The following is a 24,956-nucleotide window of genomic DNA, read 5'->3' as shown; positions in this document are numbered from 1 at the left end:
TCTTGCACTGGTGTCCAAAACATTGTGGAATATGGTAAAACATCACTTGAAACCTATATTGTTTCCCCAATAAAAGAAATCAGATATTAAATCATTGAACAACTGCAGAAATGCAAGACTATATTAATAACAATATTACACAAACAAGCGCTTCCCACTCCACCGTTTTATTTTGTTAACAACCATTCAAAATCCTGTCTAAATGGCTGTACTATCAGTTGTTGGAACTACAACCATTCTTGACCCTGTGTATCTACTCTGCACTAATAGGATAATTATAAAAATCAGGAATCCAATTGATTTTACTCTTTTCTAATCCAATTGTCATCAATGAGTACACTGCCATCTGAGGGGTTGTGTAAACATACATCGACTTAGAATCAGTCATGCATCCATCTATTCCAAACAGCCTGTCTCTGTTGTCTTTACCTATTAGTTTAGTTTAGTTTACAGATACAGTGTGGAAACAGGCCGTTCCACCCACTGGGTCTGTGCCGGCCAGTCTGTCCCTGCACATTGACACTACCCTACACACGCTAGGGAAATTTTTAGATTTAAGCCAATTAACCTGTACGTCTTTGGAGCGTGGGAAGAAACCGTTAGACCTCAGAGAAAACCCGCGCAGGTCAGGGGGACAACGTATTAAATCCGTACAGACAGCGCCTGTAGTCGGGATCTGGCCCATGTCTCTGGAGCTGTAATTATGAGAGGAATTAAATACAATTGAAAATTGTATTCTGAAGCCTCTGCCAGTTATATTATGATTTGAGTTGTTGCTTCTGTCATATTAATAACAAATGATGTAAAGAGTCTTATGGGCCTGTCCCACTTAGGCGACTGCAGGAGACTATGGGGTCGCCACATGGTCACCACATGTTCTCAGGTAGTTGCCGGGGAGTCGCCTTCATGGTCGTGAGGAGTTCCCGCATTCTGGGAACTTGTCGCAACCTCACTATAGTCTAGAACGACTAGAATGAAGCCGCCATGGAGAGTAGCGAGAATTCTCGTGCCGTAGGTGTGTCTCCAGGAGGTCCTAGTGGGTTGCCAGGAGTTTGTAGGTTCTTGTAGGTTGTATCCCGTGCTGACCAGTGAATTCCATTGTCTCATATAACCATATAACAATTACAGCACGGAAACAGGCCATCTCGGCCCTACAAGTCCGTGCCGACACAACTTTTTTTCCCCTTAGTCCCACCTGCCTGCACTCATACCATAACCCTCCATTCCCTTCTCATCCATATGCCTATCCAATTTATTTTTAAATGATACCAATGATCCTGCCTCCACCACTTCCACTGGAAGCTCATTCCACACCGCTACCACTCTCTGAGTAAAGAAGTTCCCCCTCATATTACCCCTAAACTTCTGTCCCTTAATTCTGAAGTCATGTCCTCTTGTTTGAATCTTCCCTATTCTCAAAGGGAAAAGCTTGTCCACATCAACTCTGTCTACCCCTCTCATCATTTTAAAGACCTCTATCAAGTCCCCCCTTAACCTTCTGCGCTCCAGAGAATAAAGACCTAACTTATTCAACCTATCTCTGTAACTTAGTTGTTGAAACCCAGGCAACATGCTAGTAAATCTCCTCTGTACTCTCTCTATTTTGTTGACATCCTTCCTTTAATTGGGCGACCAAAATTGTACACCATACTCCAGATTTGGTCTCACCAATGCCTTGTACAATTTTAACTTTACATCCCAGCTTCTATACTCAACGGGTCATGGGGGAAAAAAAACCGTAAGCAGTGGTTTTCAGAACCAAGGATAACCGACCGGTAATGTTAATGTCCGCCGTGTATCTCTGGCTTCTTAAAAGTTGTCCCCACTCCTTATCTCTCCTTCTTCCCATTTCTACCTCTTGTCACCCTCTCTCCACCCTCTTTTAAAGGACTTACCGTACACTGTGCTTTGCCGTCTTAATTACAGCGCCAACCTTCCTTTTCACCCCAGTAACACCCTGGCTTTGCACTGTGTGAATTTCACTCAGGCAGCGCTCCCCCCGCTTGCCTTGTCCCCCGCCTGCATAACTGGCTGGTGAAGGAAGCGATGTGTGTGTGTGTGTTCCAATCTGACAGTCGCCATTCCAGGCCCACTAGGCTTGTGCTGCATGGAAGCAGGTCCTTCGGTTCAGCTCGTCCATGCTGACCAAGTTGCCTTCCTGAGCTGGTCCATCACCACTTGCCTATGTTTGGCCTGTATCTCTCCAAACCTTGACAAATGTAGTGCTGGATAACTCAGCGGGTCAGGCAGCATCTCTTGAGAACATGGATAGATGATGTTTCAGGTCAGGACTCTTCTTCAGACTGAAGAAGGGTCCTGCCCTGAAATGTTACCAATCCATTTTCTTCAGAGATACAGCCCATTGAGTTACTCCAGCACTGTGTGTCCTTTTGTGTAAATCAGCATCTGCAGTTGTTTGTTTCTACATTCCTCTCTCTAGATCTTTCTATTTCTGGTCTCTGTCTAAATGACTTTTAGTTGTAATTGCACTTGCCTCAGCCACTTCCACCAACAGCTCGTTCCATTTACCTACCACCTTCTGTGTGAGGAAATCCTCTTTACATTTTTCCCCTCTCCCCTACCCTGGGAGAAACACTGTGACCCTTCACAATATCAATGTCCCTCGTGAATTTATAAACTCTATAAGCTCATCTGTCTGCCTCCCACACTCCAGGGAATATAGACATAGAAACATAGAAACATAGAAAATAGGTGCAGGAGGAGGACATTCGGCCCTTCGAGCCAGTACCGCCATTCATTATGATCATGGCTGATCGTCCCCTATCAATAACCCGTGCCTGCCTTCTCCCCATATCCCTTGACTCCACTAGCCCCTAGAGCTCTATCTAACTCTCTCTTAAATCCATCCAGTGACTTGGCCTCCACTGCCCTCGGTGGCAGGGAATTCCATAAATTCACAACTCTCTGGGTGAAAAAGTTTCTCATCTCAGTCTTAATTGGCATGCCTTTTATTCTAAGACTGTGGCCCCTGGTTCTGGACTCGCCCAACATTGGGAACATTTTTCTTGCATCTAGCTTGTCCAGTCCTTTTATAATTTTATATGTTTCTATAAGATCACCCCCTCACCCTTCTAAACTCCAGTGAATACAAGCCTAGTCTTATCAAGACTAGATGCAGCCTATCCAGATAGACACAGCCTATCCAGCCACTTCTGATAGCTCAAGCCCTCCAGTCCTGGCAACATTCTTGTAAATCTTTCTTGTGCACTTTCCAGTCTGTAGCTGGCTGATCACAACTGCATACATGATCTCAGTATGATCCCACTGACGTCTTGTACCGTTGTAAAATGTGATCCCGACTCTTGTACTCAGTGTTTTGACCAAGACCCCACTTTCAGCGAATTATTTTCTTGTACCCCAGGATCTCTTTGTTCTACAACATTCTCCAGAGACTTGCCATTTACTGTGTAAATCCTGCCCTGGTTTAACTTATCAAAATGGAAGCACTTTGCACTTTGTCAGAGATAAATTCCATTTGCCATTCAATGGTCCTATTGCAATTGTTCTAGAACCTGTTGTAACCTTAGACGGCTTTCTTCACTCCATACTCTGCCACCAATGTTGGTGTCATCCACAAGCTTGCTAACCATGCCAAGTACATTCTCACTCACATTATTAATATACATGATAAACAATAGTCTGTGGAATTCTCTGCCTCAGAGAGTGGTGGAAGCAGGTTCTCTGGATGCTTTCAAGAGAGAGCTAGATAGGGCTCTTGAAAATCGTGGAGTCAGGGGATATGGGGAGAAGGCAGGAACGGGGTACTGATTGGGGATGATCAGCCATGATCACATTGAATGGCGGTGCTGGCTCGAAGGGCCAAATGGCCTCCTCCTGCACCTATTGTCTATTGTCTGTTGTCTGTAATGGACCCGGCACCAATATTTACATAAATTAATATTAGATGGTGTCAAAGTTTCAAGAAAATCCTTCAAACAGTTGCCTAAACCTTGTTGCTACGTTGTAATATTACCTGCCTTACATCTCAGTTAAATAATCACACAAATTATTTATTGTGTTCTAATGCAATGTAAAGTTGTTTGATTGAGCTGTTAACTAGTTGACCTTTCAGACCCACAATAAATCCTGGGAAATAAATGCTTGATTGCCTCTATAAAATGTCACCCACAATCAATTTTAAAGAAATACATTATGTTATAAAGTTAGCAGAAGCAATGACAGAATGTCAGATCAGGCATTTTTCATTATACTGAGGTACATGGGTGGTCATGGATTTAGTTGACACTTTATTTTCATTCCAGGGCAAGATGTGTAACACAACAGCAAATCACAGTTTGAATTGATTGAAATATACAGCATAGAAACCGAGCCTTTGGCCCACTCTTGAAATTTTTTTTTAAATTCTATTTTATTTTTTTAATATGTTTTAATATTTATTATTTATTTATTTGTATGATACTGACTGTAAAGGGAAATTAATTTTGTTGTCTCTAATTGAGACAACGACAATAAATTTGAATACAATACAATACAATACAATACAACTCTGATCATCGATCACTCATAAGACCATAAGATATAGGAGCAGAATTAGGCCATTTGGCCCATCGAGTCTGCTCCGCCCTTCGATCGTGGCTGATGCATTCTCTCCTGACAACCCCATTCGCCTGCCTTCTCTCCATAACCTTTGATGCCCTTCAAGAACCTATCAATCTCCTTTTTTTAAATACCCAATGAATTGGCCTCCACCGCCACCTGTGGCAATGAATTCCACAAATTCACCACCCTCTAGAACCTGTAGTTCTGTGTTATTCCACTTTTTGCATTTGCTCCCTACACACTCGGGACAGTTAACAGAAGCCAATCAATCTACAACCCTGCGTATCTTTGGGATGTGGGAGGAAACCGGAGCACCCGGAGGAAACCCACGTGGTCACAGGGAGAATGTGGAAACCGCACACAGACAGAGCACGAGGTCAGGCTCTCTGAGGCAGCAGCTCGACCAGCTGTGCCACTGTGTTGCCCAACAGGGAGACCTGACTCTGAATCCCAGATTCTAAAGCCACTCAAGTTTCTATTAAAAGAAAAGATGATCAACCTGAGGCAACTTCATCTGAAGAATGTGAGAGAACAAACTACTTTCAATGGAAAAAGCCTCGTGAGGTCTGGCACAAAGCTTACAGTTGCTCATGGATATAGGTGTTCTATTGTTACTGCTTTGCATATACAATAGTTATGTCTTAACCCAGATAGTTATTCTTTCTACCTTGTTTGTTATCCTAATTTTATAAATAGTTGTGCTGGAAAACCTACGATAAAGATTCAAAATGTGAATAACATAAAAACAATAAAATTGGCCCACAAAGTCTGCTCCATCATTCAATAAGATTGTAATTCATCCAATCTTTGGTTCAACATCATGACATCTAACCCTTGATTCCCTTGTAGGTAAATGTTTGCCAGCACATCTCATGCTTCGATACTCCCAAGATTATGGATCCAAGTTGCTCAACTTCCCATTATTCATCAACCTCTTCATCTCAGTAATCTACCATTGAACCTCATCTGCATTGCATTCAAGGCAAGTACACATAGCCCTGCTATATAATGCACAGTATATCCATACCACAAATTGGCTATATAATGCAATTGATGAATTAGGCAACATTTTCATTTTGTGGGCCAAATGATAGAGGTCTTTAAAATGATGAGAGGGATAGACAGAGTTGATGTGGACAAGCTTTTCCCTTTGAGAATAGGGAAGATTCAAACAAGAGGACATGACTTCAGAATTAAGGGACAGAAGTTTAGGGATATATGAGGGGGGAACTTCTTTACTCAGACAATGAGCTTCCATTGGAAGTGGTGGAGGCAGGTTCATTGGTATCATTTAAAAATAAATTGGATAGGCAATTGATGAGAAAGGAATGGAGGGTTATGGTATGAGTGCAGGCAGGCGGGACTAAGGGGAAAAAAAAAAAATAGTTCGGCACGGACTTGTAGGGCCGAGATGGCCTGTTTCCGTGCTGTAATTGTTATATGGTTATATGGTTATATGGTTAACCTGATTTTGATCAGGATTAAAGTACCTGTATTACTTAAAAGTTACTTTGGAAATTGACATACAGAAGAAAAAAAAGCTGTCTTGCGAAAAACAAACTGTCTAAGGAGAAAGAAAATGTTTCCATACAGTAATCAGATAACATTGTCTTCTTAAGAAGAGGTTGTCAGTTTCACCGCAGACAGCCATTGAAATTGGAAAGCAATTACTTATTGACATGTGCAGTGATACTCTATTAAACAATGTAATATCCTGCATTTAGTATTTTTAGCTTACTATGACAAATATAAACAAAATTAGTAAATATACCCTTATTTTTGAAAATTCTACAGGGAAAAAAACTTTTTATTGCGAGTCCAAAATTCACCTTGCCACCTTTTCTCCATCTATATAACTAAAAGTCTCATCTTGACCACTTCCTTTCTGCGCTGTATATTGATTTTAGAAAAAGCACTACCCTATATCACTATGATTTTTGGCCATCTTACTCACAGCCCTCCTCCGCTGAGGCAGCCCCGATAATTTTTTCGATCGATGAAAAATAAAAAAGTTATGAGTGTTTAAAAAAGCTTGAGATCAGCTGATTAGTCCTCTTGCCTGTCAATCACCATGATGAAGATAGCGCCGCCTACAGGGGGGGCAGGACTATAAAACCCCAGATGCCTGGACGTGTGTCAGTCACTCTGGAAGATTGCGAGGGAGAGACCACAACTGTGATTCTAAGCTGTGAATCAACTGAACTGTGAGTCTGCAATACACTTGCAATAAATGATTTGTTAGCCCTTAATGAAAATTCATTGAGTTGTTTGGCCTGCCCTGTGCTTGAAACTACAATGGAAATGGAAATGAAATGAAACTGCAATGTGCTGTTTAGCCTGCCCTGTACTTGAAACTGCAATGGAAATAGAAATGAAATTAAAATGCAATGAGCTGTTTGGCCTGCCTTGTGCTTGAAATTGAAATGGAAATGGCAATGGCAATGAGAATGCAATGCGTTTTTTGGCCAGACTGTGCTTAAAAGTGAAATGGAAATGGAAATGAGAATGCAATTAGTTATTTGGCCTGCCCTGTGCTTGAAATTGAAATGGAAATGAAAATGGATTTGGCCTGCCCTGTGCTTGAATGGAAATGAAATGAAATTAGTTGTTTGGCCTGCCCTGTGCTTGAAATGGATATGGAAATGAAATGAAATTAGTTGTTTGGCCTGTCTGAAACCACTAATTTCAGCACGCAAGGCCCCTATTAACCGAGAAACCTATCCTTTGGCCTGCCTGAAACCACTAATTTCGGCACGCAAGGCCAGGAAAATCCAGAAAAAGTGCCTTTTACTGAGTATACACTTAGCTTTATTTTTAAAGAGCCCCTTCGGCCCATCAGGCCTGTACTAGCCCAGGTGGAGTCCCTTTGGCCCATCAGTAAGCATTTCCCCTGCAAGTATTAAACCTCACCCCAGTATTTTTCTTCCTCCCTTCATTGGCTCCATGTGAGATGCAGGCCAGGATAGACTTTCCTCCTTTATTGCTGTGATTTGCAGAAAAAGATGACAAATGTCTAAAATTGATTCTCCACCCTCTCTCCCTTCTCTCTCACAGTCTCTCACGTGTTTTGGGCAGAATATCTGGCAGTTTCTGAGCTGCCAGCCCACCAGGCCTGAGTGACTGAGCTGCCAGCCCACCAGGCCTGAGTGACTGAGCTGCCAGCCCACCAGGCCCGAGTGACTGAACTGCCAACCATGAAGTTGCATCAAAACTGAATGTGTTTTTGTGTGGCATAGTGGCGCAGCGATAGAGTTGCTGCCTTACAGCGCCAGAGATCCGGGCCTGACCTGAGCATGGTTGCTTCTATACAGAGTGTGTAGGTTCTCTTTGTGATTGTGTGGGTGCTCTGATTCCCTCCCACATTCCAAAGACGTGCAGGTTTGTAGGTTAAATGTGTAGGAAGGAACTGCAGATGCTGGTTTAAACGAAAGAGAGACCCAAATAGCTGGAGTAACTCAGCGGGACAGGCAGCATCTCTGATGAGAAGGAACCAGTGGGAAGTAGGGTCTCGACCCGAAACATCACCCATTCCTTCTCTCCAGAGATGCTGCCTGTCCCGATGAGTTACACCAGCTTTTTGTGTCTATCCAGATTTGCAGGTTAATTGGCTTCTGTGAATTAACCTTAGTGTGTAGGATGCAAAGGTGGAATAATACAGAACTAGTGTACAGGTGATCATTGGTCAGCGGGGATGTGGTGGGCCAAAAGTCCCGCTTCCAATCTGTACCCCATCCACTATAATAAAGGCCAACTTTTAATTAGGCTTCCTAATTATTGTTGAGTTTCAAAAAGAATCTCCAGATCTCCTTGCACAGTAACATTTTCAAGTCTCACTCTGCTTAATTAGCAATGCCTTAATTTAACTCAAAGAAAATGTAAATGAGAAACTCTACAATCCTTGGGCCACAAAACCGTGACAATTTTTTATCATCTTATCTTAAAGGTTTAATTTCTTTGAATGTACATTGTCTGAAGCTATAATATCTATAAGTGTTGAATAAGTTCCTTGGAGCACAGTCATTCCCCAACAACCTACGATGGTCTTGCTGAAGTGTGTTTGGGCTTTGAAATCTCAACTAAAATTCATCAACATTTTCCCATCTTTTTCGAGATAACAAGTGCTTGATTATCAGGACACATTTGCACCAAAGTGACTAAGGATTAAAACATTTTTTTGTAATTCTCATTATATATTTCAATTTGATATGTTTGGTCTTTTGGATAATAATGTGTAATTGATGCATCCACAAGCTCATGTTCACTTTCCATTCAGCCCATCGAGTCTACTCAGCCATCCAATCATGGCTGATCTCAGCCTCCTAATCCCATTTTCCTGCCTTAATTCCATAACCCTTGACACCCGTTCTAATCAAGAGTTTGTCTCTCTGCCTTAAAAATATCCACTGACTTGGCCTCCACAGCCCTCTGTGGCAATGAGGGCCTTAACTGCCCTCTGACTAAAGAAGTTCCTCCTCACCTCCTTTCTAAAAGAGCCTACTTTACTTCTGAGGCTATGACATGTCGTCCTAGATTCTCCCAGTAGTGGAATCATCCTTTCCACATCCATGCCTTACATTATTCTATAAGTTTCAATGAGGTCTCCCCACAACCTTCTAAACTCCAGCGAGTATAGGCCCATTGCTGTCAAATGCCCATCATATGCTAACCCACTCATTCCTGGAATCATTCTTGTAAATCTCCTCTGGACCCTCACCAGAACCAGCACATCCTTCATAGAAACATAGAAAATAGGTGCAGGAGGAGGCCATTCGACCCTTTGAGCCAGCACCGCCATTCATTGTGATCATGGCTGATCGTCCCCTATCAATAACCCATGCCTGCCTTCTCCCCATATCGCTTGACTCCACTAGCCCCTAGAGCTCTATCTAACTCTCTCTTAAATCCATCCAGTGAATAGGCCTCCACTGCCCTCTGTGGCAGGGAATTCCATAAATTCACAACTCTCTGGGTGAAAATTTTTTTCTCATCTCAGTCTTAAATGACCTCCCCTTCATTCTAAGACTGTGGCCCCTGGTTCTGGACTCGCCCAACATTGGGGACATTTTTCCTGCATCTAGCTTGTCCAGTCCTTTTATAATTTTATATGGGGCCCAAATTTGCTCACAGTACCCCAGCCATCCAGATTTCGAAGATAGAACATAGAAGAGTACAGCACAGAAGCAGGCACTTCAGCCCACAATGTCCATGCCAAACGTGATTCCAAGTTAAATTAATCTCCTTTGCTTGCAAGTGATCCATGTTCTTCCATTCTCAGCATATACATTTGCCTATCAAAATGCCACTATCATATCTGCCTCCACCAACACTTGGCCTGACAGCACATCCTCGGCACCCTTCCAGACATTCTAGGCTCTCTTGTAAAAAATAAAAGTTACCCCGCATTTCTGAGAAGAACACAAAGAGATCACGGTGAATAGAGCAAGGAAATCTCAGTTAGACTCAGTTGGCATTTGCTGAAAGATATTTTACAGCCGTTTAAAAGGGTTATGCCTGAATTTGCTATAAAGGAAACAAGTCTAATTTGAAATATCAGAATAAGATGCGTTGCCTTGTGGAAAGTCAAAATCACATGTTTTGTTTTCCAAGCATCATTGCCAGATGAATAACAGTTTCCATTCCTCTCCCTTTTACTAGCACAAATGAACTATGCATGAACAGTTAAACGATTTTATAAGGAAGCATCAGATATTTCCTTCGGTTCTGAACATCTACACATTATGAGGTCAAGGACAAGGTTGCTGAGTGATGCTCTTCCAAATGTCTGGAAACATTTATTGAAATGTTTTTGCATTTACTTCGGTTTCCTTAAGAAAGGTCAATATCTGGTGATATGGTGAACAGTGACTATGTTGTGGTTTCCAAAATTCTTCATAGCTCTATTTGAAGTTGTAACAATCTTCCCAGTATTGTCCAGTCTTTAGCGTCTTAAAACCGGCTATATGCAGGGTCCACTCTCATTTTATTTTACTCATTGGATTTATTTGATGTTTTTGTTGGCGGAGATTATGTTTTCTTGTAAAAATGGTTGTTTAATAATACCAATATATCCCGCAATAATATTTCAATAAAGAAGTATTAGGTATATGTGAAAAACAGAGGGGGGAAAGTAACATTTTCGGTGCTAAACAGGCAACTTTGTCGCTAACAATAGATTCGAACCATGCTCCTAATTTTGCTCACTTGTATAAAACCCCAACATTCACGCCACAGTCTCTGGGCAACAGCTGAAGTGGATTAGTTTGTGCAACTTTTTTGTTTATTCAGCACAGAGACCCTCTTCAAAATAAAAACACTTCCGGTAGAGAGACCAAACTGCACTGTGTCAAATGCAAACACTGGAAATTTGCAGTCAAATCAAAGAGACGAACATGCAACTTTCAGTCAATGAGCTTTCATCAACAGCTACACTGATTATTGATATAAAAAACAAGAATGTGTTGCGCTGAATTTAGTAACAACTGTACTTTGAAGACTCAGTTAAGATAAAAAAGAAAGCGATATGCAATGTTTCTTGAAAATCCCCAGCCCAACACCACTCAGAGTGGAGAAGGAGCAATTGAAATGGTATTGAGATCTTCGAGTGAATGCATCAGGAGCATACGGAAACCTGGTGTAAATAGATAATGGGTAGACCATGTCACAAACTGCCCATCCACCCATCCCATCATGTACAATGCAACCACTAACCCAACTAGTGTTTAGTCCAGAACTGTCTTGGTTGCACTTAGTATTGTCATAATATTGGGGATTTTTAATTTATTGAGGTTTTTTTTGTTTCTTGTGTTATCTATGAGTACTGTGTTGATAGTCCTGTAATGATGCTGCAAGTAAGAATGTCATTGTTCCGTTATCAGCAATATGACAATTAAACACTCTTGGCCCTTGACTTTGGTCCCAAATTGTGGAAAGTGTCCTCTGTTGCCCCATTTGTGGGTGGCACAGTGGAGCAACGGTAGAGCTGCTGCCTGACAGCGCCAGAGATCCGGGTTCCATCCTGACTACAGGCGCTGTTTGTACGGAGTTTGTACGTTCTCCCTGTGACCTCGTGGGTTTTCCCTGGATGCCCCGGTTTCCTCCCACACTCCAAAGACGTACAGGTTTGTAGGTTAATTGGCTAAAAAATTAACTTGTCCCTAATGTGTAGGATGGTGTTAATGTACGGGTGATTGCTGGCCAATTGCTGACTCGGTGGGCTGTTTCCACACTGTATCTCTAAGGCCTAAATTCTCAAGTCCTAAGTCACCCCAAAAGCCAAGAAAACCAGGGCAGAGTCAAATCATCCTCGATCGCAAGTAACTGTCAAATGACAGAGATTGACATAGAGTCGATCATCGTGTGAGGAAAAGGTTATGACACAGAAATAAGCCATTTGACCAACCATGGCCAACCATGACCATAAGTCTGCAAATGGACCCATGCCACTTCTCCTCTTTTTTTTTTTAATTTATTTCAAAATAGACTTTATTCAATTGATAAATATATACAATTCCTGAACCATTCAAACAAACAAAATTCATCCGACATTTTCGGAGACTATACAAATTTTTCCATGCCACTTCTCCTCTAATTTAGAGCCCCGCAGCTTACAGCTCTTCACGAAAAGCCATATGTTTAAATATGATGAGGATTTCTGCCTCTACAACCCTTTCAGCTAGTGTTACCTACTACCCTCTGCATAAAAACTATTTCCCTTATCTCCCCTCTAATCGTTTAACCAATTACTTTCAATGGATGCTTATTGGTTTCTGACACATGTAAATTAAATATGTCCTTCCGTTTTACTTTGTTAATTTAATATACATTAATTAACTCTTTCCTCAGCCTCCCCCTATCCAAGAAAACGACACTAGCACATATCATCTTTCTCATAGCTACAATGTTTTAGTCTGTAGAAGGGTCTTGACCTGAAACATCACCTATTCCTTTTCTTCAGACATGCTGCCTGATCCGCTGAGTTACTCCAGCTTTTTGCGTCTATCTTCAGTGTAAACCAGCATCTGCAGTTCCTTCCTACACAATTTTTCAGTCCTGGTAATATCCACATGGAAAGGCCATAGTGTGGAAACAGGTCCTTCGTCCCAACTTGCCCACACCGACCAACATGTCCCAGCTACACTGGTCCAAATCCCTCCAAACCTGTCCTATCCATGTACCTGTCTAACTGGGGTCCAGGAAAGAGTGTTCAGGTCTCCACCAATCTTTCCACCGCCGCGCACAAGAAGCGACAAGGCAGACACCATTGTGCAGATGCCGAGAAGTGCTTTCAGCTCTGGCTGAACAACTTCTAATCTTGTGTGTGGACTCGACAAGAAGAAGGCCTGTCCAACTGTTTCTTAAATGTTGAGGTCGTCCCTGCCTCAACTACCTCCTCTGGCAGCTTGTTCCATACACCCATCACCCTTTAGTGTGAAAAAGTTACCACTCAGATTCCTATTAAATCTTTTCCCCTTCACCTTAAACCTTACGTCCTCTGGTCCTCGATTCTGGGGAAGAGACTCTGCGCGTCTACCCGATACTATTCCTCCAATCCTCCAGATTCTCCGCTGCAGCCCCATCAATGCAATCGGATGTGGTGTACAATGCCCAGGTCTGACAATCGCTGTGAACAATCCCAGCATGTCCTCCCTGCTCAATGATGAACTGCCTTCCTGAACCATCCCAGTCCTTCAGAGAATGGAACTTTTATTGTACCGTTGGGGAGGGAATTCTAGGATTTCAGATCAGCGACTTTGAAGGAACAGTGATATATTTTCATATCAGGATGGTGTGTGATTTGGCTGGGAACCTGGAGATGGTGGTGACTCCATGCTCCTGCCACCCTTGTCCTTCTAGCTAGTATAGTCCTGAGACTTTGGAGGTGATATCCGAGAAGCCTGGATATGTAACTGCAGTGCATTTTGCGAATGGTAAACAATGCAATCACAGGACACTGATCTCGAAGGGAATGAATCTCGATAATCTTGGTTGAGATACCAAAAATAAGGTTTATTTTTTCCTAAATGTTGCGAAACGTCTTGAATACTATTGGAGTAGAACTCAAGTGGAAATATTCCACTGCATTAACAATTTCTGATTTGTTGTTGGTGGAAATGCTTTAGGATGTCAGGAGGTGAGCCATTTACAATAGCCACGATTTGCCAAATCTAGCCACGATTTGCATGTCATTGCTCTATCTTAAATCCTGCTGTTATGCCCCATGCCACTCCCACCCATAAGAATGGCCTTGGAACGTCAAGTAGAAGTGGTTGGACCTTCCCATTTTGGAGATGACCTTTCCCTGATATCACTGTGGCATGATTTTAAACTGTTATCCATCTGCTCCTGCATCAATGTTCTCCAACCCAGTTGAGGAGTACTGGAAACTATGAACTATGAAGAATTCCCGCAGTAATATCTCAATTATGCCAATTTACGATATCAACCATCTTCCTTTGTGTCAGTGTTTATCCCTTGAAGTCCATTGATTTCAATCTTACCCGCACTTCTTTTATAACCATATAACCATATAACAATTACAGCACGGAAACAGGCCATCTTGGCCCTACAATTCCTTTGTGTCAGTGTGTATCCCTTGAAGTCCATTGATTTCAATCTTACCAGCACTTCTTTTTTTATCTAGTTTTGCAAATACCAGATCTTCAATACCCTACAAATGCCTACAATTGTCCAATGATCCCTGCCTCCACCACTTCCACTGGAAGCTCATTCCACACCGCTACCACTCTCTGAGTAAAGAAGTTCCCCCTCATATGTTCTGTCATAATTCATTTCTTACAATGCATTTTTGAATCTTCCCTATTCTCAAAGGGAAAAGCTTGTCCACATCAACTCTGTCTAGTGACCATTCTATCAAGTCCCCCCTACATCAAAGAATCAAAGCATGAAATACTACAAACGGGACATTCCAGTCCATTGCTCTGTCCATCCATCTCCACAATGCATTTTGAAACCATTTTAGTGACCATTCACCTACATCAAAGAATCGATGAACATATATTTTGCTCTGTCCTCTCCACAACACCCTCCCGCTTGTGTATATCTTGCCTTGTTGCACTTCCTCAAATGCATTCCCTTAAACTTTAGACGTAGATTAAATTCTATTTGTCTCTATTCAGCCCAGCCATAAATCTCAGCAGTGCCCAGCTTTCAACCACAAACCCAATGTTTGTGTTCACAGCAGGCTTCATTATCACACCCTCAGCTCTAAGTACAAATTAATTAGTCACAAGGATAAATCATTAATGTACTGCAACAGCAAGCATATTAAGTGACTCAGCAAAACTACTTCATTAAAGCCACGGAGTCACAATTATACGGCATGGAGCAGGCCCTTCAGCCCAACTTGTCCATGCTGACCAAGTGGCCTGACTGAGTTAATCCCGCCTGCCTGCGCTTGGCCTGCATCCCTCGAAACCTTTCCGAGTCAGATCCTCTTTCCCAGGGTGGAAACGTCAAAGACTAGAGGGCATAGTTGTGTTGTGAGGTGAGGGGGCAAAGTTTAAAGGCCAAGTCAAGTCAAGTTTATTTGTCACATACACATACGAGATGTGCAGGAAATGAAAGTGGCAATGGAAAGGACAAACAACAAAAAACAACCAAACAAATTAGGGCAATCATAACACACATATTCTTTTGCATAATAAATAATAGAAGGAAAAACGTTCTGTAGAGTTAGTCCCTGGTGAGAGAGTGCAGGGTACAGGGTGCATGTGCAGGGTACGTTTTGGGCGGAGAATGGTCGGTGCCTAGAATGCACTGCCAGGGTTGTGAAGGAGGCAGATACGATAATGGCATCTAAGAGGCTTTCGATAGGCATGTAAATATGCAGAGGGATATGGATCACATGCAGGCAGGGATTTGTTTAACTTGGTCCCATATTCAGCCTGGAGATTGTGGGCCAAAGGATCTTTTCCTGTGTGCTGCACAATTCCTTGATCTATGTACTCTCCTAATGTTTATTAAATGTTGTAAACATACCACTTGTTCTATAAAGTAAATTGAATTGTTTAACTACTATTGACAGGTGGTGGACACATTTTATACAGATTTGAAATTGCTATCTATAAAATGTAATGAACATCAACTGCACTGGGAACCTTATTCAGGCTGTCATAAAGAAACATGAGGGAAGGAACTGCAGATGCTGGTTTACACCGAAGATAGACACAAAATGGTGGAGTAACTCAGCAGGTCAGGCAGCATCTCTGGAGAACAGGAATAGGTGATGTTTCGGGTCGAGAACCTTCTTCAGACAGATTCAATGCAGTGTCCCAGGGCTCGAGCTAAACATTGGTTTTACTGTCTCCGAACACCTGAATAACTCTAACATGTTTGAATGAACCCTGAAGTTGTACGGCGTTTGCTGAGCCTTCCACAGAGAAAGATTTATCAACCTGTGTTGAATTAGCAAATCCCAGTCAGATCCGCAGTTGCGGTACTTCTGCCCCTGGAATGCATTGAAGCTTGAAATGCAATATAATCCCCACAACATGGTCTCACATTTGCAGACATCACAATGGATGTTGCATGTGCAGCTAAACTCTGGGACCTGGAGGGAGGCTGTGATCAAAACACACCACGCTGTGGCACTGCGGCAGGTAGTGCTGCTGCCCCACTGCTCTGATGAACCCGGGTTCAATCCTGGCTTCAGGCGCTGCATGTGTAGAGTTTGCACGTTCTACCTGTGGCTGCACGGGTTTGCTTCGGGTGCTCCAGTTTCCTCCCACATCCCAAAGGCGTATGGGTTTCAATTGGGTCAAATTACCCCTAGTGTGTAGGGAGTGGATGCAAATGTGAGATACCATAAAACTAATGAAAACAGGTGATTGGTGGATGGTGTGGACTAGCTGAGCTGAAGAGCCTGTTTCCATACTGTATCTTTTATTTACTAAAAGACCAAAGGAACTTGAGAAGCCTGCAGCTAAACACAAGACAGAGATGTAGCTCACTAGAGTGCTTTCCCTCAGTACAGGGTCTGGAAGATGGTGGTGGAAGCAGGTACGATAGTGGCATTTAAGAGGCTTTTAGATTGGCACATGGATATGTGGGAAATGGAGTGATAGTGTATTCACTGGAGTTTAGAAGAATGAGGGGAGGGATCTTATAGAAACATCTAAAATTATAAAAGGACTGGACAAGCTAGATGCAGGAAAAATGTTCCCAATGTTGGGCGAATCCAGAACCAGGGGCCACAGTCTTAGAATAAAGGGGAGGTCATTTAAGACTGAGTTGAGAAAAAAAACGTTTTCACCCAGAGAGTTGGAAATTTATGGAATTCCCTGTCACAGAGGGCAGTGGAGGCCAAACCACTGGATGGATTTAAGAGAGGGTTAGATAGAGCTCTAGGGGCTAGTGGAGTCAAGGGATATGGGGAGAAGGCAGGCACGGGTTATTGATAGGGGACGATCAGCCGTGATCACAATGAATGGCGGTGCTGGCTCGAAGGGCCGAATGGCCTCCTCCTGCACCCATTTTCTATGTTTCTATGTTTCTATATATATCGCAGAAGGAATTACTTTAATTTGGCATCATGCTTAGCACAGACATTGAGGGCCAAATGGCCTGCACTTGTGCTGTACAGTTCTATGTTCTGCAGAAATCTTTTCACCAGCGTGAAGAAATTGGATGAGATGTCTTACATTGCCTCGTACATGCTTTACTGCTGCTCCCCCGTTAACAATCGTCCATCCACTCCCTCGCCCCCATCCGCACGATAAGGTCTCGCCCATGTTGCAGCTGTTGATCAGTTAATGGCGGGTGAACCATCTCTACTTCTCTCTCTCTCTCTCCAGTAGGTTGCTTCCCTTGAAAAAAAAAAACCAGGGAAAGAGGAGTTCATTAAGTGAAGTTATTGCAATGTGTCGCACAGATGAACATTTGTTAATTTAGGAAGTGAATGAGGGTACTAACATGTAGCGAGACGAGACGGAATGTCGATGGTGGTTGGACAGATGGTGAAAATAAATTCCATTTTCATGGGAGAGGTGCATTTGCAGAGTTAGAGCTGTTATTTCTTTTTTTTTTTTGGGGGGGGGGGGGAGTGTGGGACATAGACAGCAAGACTAGTGTTTAATGTCCACCCCTAATTGACTTTGAAAGTGTGGTGACCAGCCACTTTCTTGATGCTGCCATTCTGTCCTTACACTGAAGATACCAACAATGCTGATTGGTAGGGAATTTCAGGATTTAGAACTAGTAATGATGAGGAATTGGTAAATTACATTTAAATTAAGATGGTGTGTGAACACAGCCTTTTTTGGTGGTGGAAACTATAGGTTTGGGAGTGCCCAATGTATAACAGCTATGCGTTGTCTAGATGGAGGTGAGGATAGATATTTCAATGTTATTCATGTAAGCACTTTTCCCTTGATTGGGGTACTTCATGAGTGTTATTTATTGGATGTGCATTCATCTGGACAAGTGAAGAATATTCATTCATATTCCTAATGAGTACCTTTATAGATGGTGGAGAGGTTTCTTGTGGTGTCAGTAGCTAAGTTACTTTGCACAGTGCATCGACTATCTGGTTTCATCTTACAGATGCAGAATTTATTCAACAGGTCCAGTGTGATGTTTTGGTCAGTAGTTGGTCAGTGATTGAACTGCTATTAATTTTCAAGAGTGGGCCATTGGATTTTTTCTACTGTAACTCAGTGGGTCAGGCAGCATCTCCAGAGAAGATGGATTGGCGGCCTTTTGTGTCGAGACCCCTCTTCAGACTGACTCATTAAACATCAGCACTTTGTGGGTTTTTTTTTGTAAACCAGCATCTGCAGTTCCTTGTGTCTAGATTTTTTTTCTTATTGGAAATGGCCATTGCCTTTTTTTGGGGGGGGGGGGGGGGGGGGGGGGGGGGGGGGGGGGGGGGAGGGCCATTTATTTACCATTTATGTCTGAATGTTGTATAGGTCTTGCTGAATATGATTAGACCTGGGGCTGGAATGTTTGACCTCTATCAACCACAGCCATCTCCCTACACAAATATGCTGGAGAAACTCAGCGGGTGCAGCAGCATCTATGGAGTGAAGGAGATAGGCAACGTTTCGGGCCGAGTCCCTTCTTCAGACAGGAAACCCGAAGGGTTTTTTGGCCCGAAACGTTGCCTATCTCCTTCGCTCCATAGATGCTGCTGCACCCGCTGAGTCTCTCCAGCATTTTTGTGTACGTTCAATTTTCCAGCATCTGCAGTTCCTTCTTTGTGCAAGATGTGATTCCAACCATTGGAGTATTTTCCCCTTTGATGGCCATGGCCTTCAGTTTTTTCAAAGCTCGATGGCGCAGCACTAGAGTTGCTGTCAGCGCTTACAGTTTATACATTCTTCCCGTGACAGCGTGGGGTTTCACCGGGTCCCACTCCAACAGACGTACAGGTTTATAGGTTTGTAGGAAAGAACTGCAGATGCTGGTTTAAATCGAAGGTTGACACAAAATGCTGGAGTAACTCAGCGGGACAGGCAGCATCTCTGGAGAGAAGGAATGGGTGACATTTCGGGTTGAGACCCTTATAGGTTTTATTGATTTCTCCAGCAAAGTGCCTGACAAATGACTAGGGGGTAGCTTTTGGTCATTAAAACCCTCTCTTAAAACTGGTTTGGTTATTTATGTTTTGGTGCTATACGCTTTCAATCTGCCTTTAGTTGCATGGAGTGGAATAGTGTTGTGTGCACTGCCATTGCATCCACTCAGAATTGGTTCGGAAGCCAGGAAAGAAACTATTAATATGGCTGCGTTAATTTGCTCAAAAAAAACCTATGCTACAAAAATATTAGCATCTGCCCCCTGCTGGTAATCACCTCCACAACGGCAAGATGCAAACATTTTGCTCAATATTTCTACAATAACAGATTTATTGTATAGTATTTTGATATGTGCAATTAATTTCTGTTTGCATATTTATTTAGCTTAAATTATTTAACATCTAAGATTTTTTCTTTAGCTTTACTATTGCAATTGTATAGAGGCACATTCAGTGAGGCAATGCATGTTATTTTGAAATTACTTAAATATTAAAATTATTGAATTGGATTTGATGAGCCCCTTCTACTTAACTCTAAATCTGCACTACATAATTTAGAATGAAAATGTGTAAACCAGGCCGATGTTCCGGTCCAAACTGTACGCTTATCTTAAACTCACAGTCGGAGCTATATTGAGATGTCACCTTGATCTCTGAACTACAGGATGCATAAGTAATTTTACCGATTCTTACTGATTCTTAGTCACATTCCTGTGATTCCTCTTGGATAATAGAAATAAGATGCAATCATGCCAACTCAAATTTGATAGCCGGTAGAACAAGATTGCTGGGTTCGTGAACTGTGAGAAAGGCTGTCAAAATATACAGCTGGATATAGATCAGCTGCAGAAATGGGCAGAGAAATGGCAGATGGAATTTAATCCAAGCAAGTGTGTGGTAAAGAAGGCATGTGGTATTCTTGCCTTCATAGGCTGGGGCATTGAGTATAAGAGTCAGGATGTCAAGATGCACCTTTATAGGAGAAGGGTCTCAACCCAAAATGTCACCCGTTCTCTCCAGAGATGCTGCCTGTCCCGCTGAGTTGTTCCAGCATTTTGTGTCTATCTTTGGTGAGCACCTTTATAGGGCTTTAGATAGGCCACATTTTGAGTATGGAGTGCAGTTTTGCTCACTCCAGTACAGAAATGATGTGGAGGCTTTGGAAAGTGTGCAGAGGAGGGTTTACTAGAATGATCCCTGGATTAGGGGCCAGAAGCTACAGGGAGAGGTTGGACAAACTTGGATTATTTTCTCCGGAATGCTGGAGTTTGCTAGGAGACCCGATAGGAGTATATAAAATTACGAGAGGCTTAGAGAGGGTAGACAGTCAGAATCTTTTTCCCAGGATGGAAAAATCTAATACTAGAAGGCATAGTTTTAAGGTGAGAGGGGCCAACGTTAAAGGAGATGTGGGGGGTACGTTTTTTTCAGAGAGTGGTGAGTGCCTGGAACACGCTGCTGGGATTGGTGGTTGAAGCTGATATGTTAGCAGCATTTAAAATAATTTTCGATAGGTATATGGTTATGCAGGGAATTGGTGGTTATGGGTTATTGCAAGATTGCTGGAGTCGTGGGCTGTGGGAAAGCTATCAAAGTATACAGTTGCTGAAATGGGCGGAGGAATGGAAGATAGAATTTAAGTCAAGCATGCACCTGGCAACATTAGATAGATGGTAAATAGACACAAAATGCTGAAGTAACTCAGTGGGCCAGGCAGCATCTCTGGAGAGAAGGTATGGGCGAGATTTCGGGTCGAAACCCTTCTTCGTCTGAAGAAGTGATGATCTTGGCATCATGTTCGGCACAGGCATTGTGTGCTGAAGGGTCTGTTCTTATGCTGCAGTGTTCTTTGTTCTCTGTTATATGTTGAAATGACTACTTGCTTACTATTAAACCTCCATTCAAATAATGGCTACTGATAAGGTTTTCTGAGGACCTCTACTGTGGTACGACAAATGGGAATAAAGAAGGAAAAAGATAAACCATTTCAGGAATGTCAGGACATTAAAAATGTTTATACTTTTTTTTTTAACAAAATACAATAATTTTGAAATTTTTAATATATTTTCTTGTTGATTTTTCCTTGGTTATTTGTCCCGTAAGCTAATGAATCATAGTCTGGTTTCCACATCCAAAATTGTTGATTAATAATAAATTTAATTTGCTTTCATAAAATATAGCTTCAACAGAACCCATTAGAGGAGTAAATGATCTTTACCTATTCCGCATGCTATTTTAAGACAGGTCACTTCAGTTTGAAATATGAGCTGAACATCAAGCAATGGACAGATAATTGGTTGCTAGATCCGACTCTTGACAATGTATTGTTTAGTTTCGTCAATAATGATTTATATAAAACACATGCCTATAAAGAACGTAAAGGTTACAAACAAAAGTGACTAAAGTGTATAAAGTGCTGGTAAATATTATTTTAATCCATGCTGGAGGCCATTCTATAGCCTGTGAAAAATTGGCTTCTGTTCAAAAACCTCAAAGACTTGGATTTTTGGCACACTGCAGCAATTATTCACCTTACCAATAGACATTTGGAGGCATATCATATTTTCTTTTCTCGAGAACAATTACTCCTTTTAATCTTTGTACTTCATTGTCTTCAGAAGTTCAAGAAAGGAAGCCCCACTTATTTTAGAAGGAGGTATTGTCGACTAATTAGCTTAAGAGTCTGATCCATTTTGTGTAATGTAGCACAATTATGTGACAGGGGACAGGCTGAGGGAATGGTCTACAGCTTCCCATAGGTTTCCGCTGGCGATAAGAAAGATAAACATGTTGTCTGCTCCACAGAAACGCTGTGCAGTTTCCTGGCGGCCATTTTAATGGAAGGGAATTTTGCCTGAGTCTTCAGTTTTCAGACAATGATCTGTGTGATGTGGGAAGCTGTGTGTACAAAGTGAGGAAGCCCCCCACGCTGAGGTGTGTATCCCCTCTGTTTCCTGAAGCATTCCAACTGCTCCAAAAAGTTGGTGGAGTTTGTAGATGCTTTTATTCCTCATTCCAGAACAGGGGGGGGGGGGGGGGGGGGGGGGGGGGGGGGGTTGTTTTTGCCAGACGTTCAGTTATCTGAGAGGATTGGGCTTGTTTTCCTTTTTTAGTTAATAAATGTCCTTGATTTTTAAAAAAAATCACTGAATGTGTGAAAAAGTGTGACTGGATTTGCTTGTGTGCAGGTTTTAGAAAATTGGCACAATATTAGATCTCAGCAGTTACTAACAGAAATGCAGGCAGAAAAATGTTTAGAATATTATTTCCCTGATTTTAATGGTGATGTTGATACAATTAAAAAACAAAATAGATAAACCTTTTTCACCTCAACATCAAGTGCAAGAAAAAGCAACGTGTTGCAACTATATTGAATTTGACCCATCATATCTCCTGATGAACATTTCTAGGCTTTTTTACTTTTTTTTTGGTCTAACTAGATCAACAGTTGTCATTCAGAAGGGGAATGATATTTGGCCTTGGAAATGAATTAGCTCAGGGAGGGTCATTCAGGAGTAGAACTATGCAAGATGGTACATCGGGATAAGAAGGATTCAAAAACAAAACCATACGAAGGTGGAGGGTTCGAGAGAGCCAGGAATTTTTTTTTTAATTCTGTCTGTCTTTTTATTCTTCCTTTTCCTTCCTACAGAAATAGCAAATGTTTTATAAAAATCATCTGTTTGATTCTTCCTGAATTATTATTGGCCATGATATGCTGTAGGAATTAAACTCACGGTGCCTGTGATGGATTAGAGCTGTCCGTTCTTATTTAATTCCCAATATTTTTGCATGGCAGATTGCTGGAAGTGTGGCTGGAAAAATTCACAGTGAGGTGAGCAGGGGAGTGAATGAACAGGTCAAATAACTGTCTGCCTCCGTGATCACATTGAAAGGTTTTCAAATGCACCGTGCAAGTATTGGGAAGGGCATGTCAATTGGAGTTGGGGTCTAGTTAGGTCGATTGTGAAAAACAAATTTAAACAAAAAGATTGGTTGAATGAAAATATAGACGGAGAAAATAGAGGTAGTAAAAATAATATTGAAAGGTATTTAATTTTAGATTTAATAAAAATCCGACGATATTCTATAGTTACGAAAATAGGCGCTATCTTTGTAATGGTTAATTTTTAATGGCAGGGAAGTTTTTGACAGTAACTAACAATTAAATCATCATTAAAATAATCTCTGGCAGCTACTGACAGGTTTTAGTTAAATAAGCACAAACTTTAAAACGACTCTTGTGCCACTTGAGACCAACTCTAACTTTCTGCAGAGAGCTTGGTTTATATCCATAACACAAGTTAGAGGAAAGTTGTTTCCTGCATTGGAATGGTGAGCAAAACACTGACAGGTCCTCCTGTGAGACCAGTGGCAGTGTGGCACAATTCTGCGGGCATCTTTTGAATTTCCATCACTAATGGCACATCCAACCTTGCTTAAGTTCCAGTGGCATTTTCACACAAATAACAAGTATGTGTAGCCTCAGAATTATTTTTACAGAAAGTTAAGGATCATAATTCTGCTGCTCATCACAGTGTGGAATCAGGCCTTTCGGCCCAACTTGCCCATGCCGACCAAGATGTCCCTTCTACATTAGTCCCACCTGCCCGCACTTGGTCCCATATCCCTCTAAACGTTTCCTATCCATGGCTAACTGTGGATAGTTTAGTTCAGCGATGCAGCATGGAAACCGGGCCTTCAGCCCATCGGGGCCACGCCAACCATCGATACCCGTATACTAGTTCAAAGTTATCCCACGCTCACATCCTACACACCAGGGGCGATTTACAGAAGCTAATTAACCTACAAATTTGAACGTCCTTGGAATGTGGGAGGAATCCAGAGAAGGCCCACTTGGTAACAGGGAGAACATACAAACTCTGATCATACAGCACCTGAGGTCAGGATCGAACCCCAGGTCTCTGGCACCGTAATGCAGCAACTCTACCGCTGCGCCACTGTGCTGACCTTCATCTAACAAAATAATTCTTAGCTGTATAACATTTACGAATTATTCATTTTTACCTCTGGGTAATGCTTGATCTCAACAATTCCGCCCGTCATTTCCATATAATTATTTCTCAGACCTCAATGACTAAGGGCGGATATTCTGCTCCGACCGCTGTGCTTTGGTTGTGAGGTCAGACACGGCTGCAGCCTTAAACCTGCAATGGCATCTGCCATTGGGTCAGCTAAGCTGCTAGCTGAATCTGTGCTACAATTTGGTCCCTGCTTTGAATTCAACCGTTCTACGAAAACCTCTGCAGTTACGGCAAGCCCGTGCACTGAGAAGTAGACCTCTCAAGTTAGTTGGTTTATATCCATTTAATTGTTTCAAAATGTTAAACTTTTAATGTTATATTTAATGTTTTCCAGGTGTTTTTCAATATTAAAGACATTCACGAACATTGAAAATCAGTGACAGCTTTGACAATGATGTTACTGGACCTCCATGGCTCTCCATGCTCTTCTCTGAATTTTCTAATGTCAGATTCCCCACATTCCTTGTTTTTATCCTTCCCCACACATTCACCTCCTCACCTAACTTTTTTCTCCCTTTGTTTACCTCCCCCCATCATCCCATCCAGCCCCGAATCGCCACTCCATCCAACTCTTGCCTCCATCCTGTAACGCACCCCTCCCTCATACTCCTACATACTGGCCATTTCTGCTCCTTCCTCGTTGTCCTGATGAAGTGCCCTGGCCCGAAACATGTTGGGCCAGTCCAGAACCAGGGGCCACAGTCTTAGAATAAAGGGGAGGCCATTTCAGACTGAGGTGAGAAAAAACTTTTCCACCCAGAGAGTTGTGAATTTGTGGAAATTCCCTGCCACAG

The 24,956-nt window shown here is 42.2% G+C and overlaps 1 long non-coding RNA gene across 1 annotated transcript in view; it reads right to left on the bottom strand.

The window, feature by feature from the left end:
• LOC129703734 (uncharacterized) overlaps positions 1-24,956 on the bottom strand; it is a 51,543-nt gene that overhangs the window by 3,492 nt on the left and 23,095 nt on the right. The window contains exon 2 of the long non-coding RNA XR_008724610.1: positions 17,241-17,405. This is a non-coding gene — a long non-coding RNA (uncharacterized LOC129703734). The remainder of the gene's footprint in view (positions 1-17,240; positions 17,406-24,956) is intronic.

The sequence above is a fragment of the Leucoraja erinacea genome, chromosome 14 (assembly GCF_028641065.1).
Source record: "Leucoraja erinacea ecotype New England chromosome 14, Leri_hhj_1, whole genome shotgun sequence".
Lineage (NCBI taxonomy): Eukaryota > Metazoa > Chordata > Chondrichthyes > Rajiformes > Rajidae > Leucoraja > Leucoraja erinaceus.
Note: the sequence above shows the minus strand (reverse complement) of the source record. Positions and strands in the feature narration are given on the sequence as shown.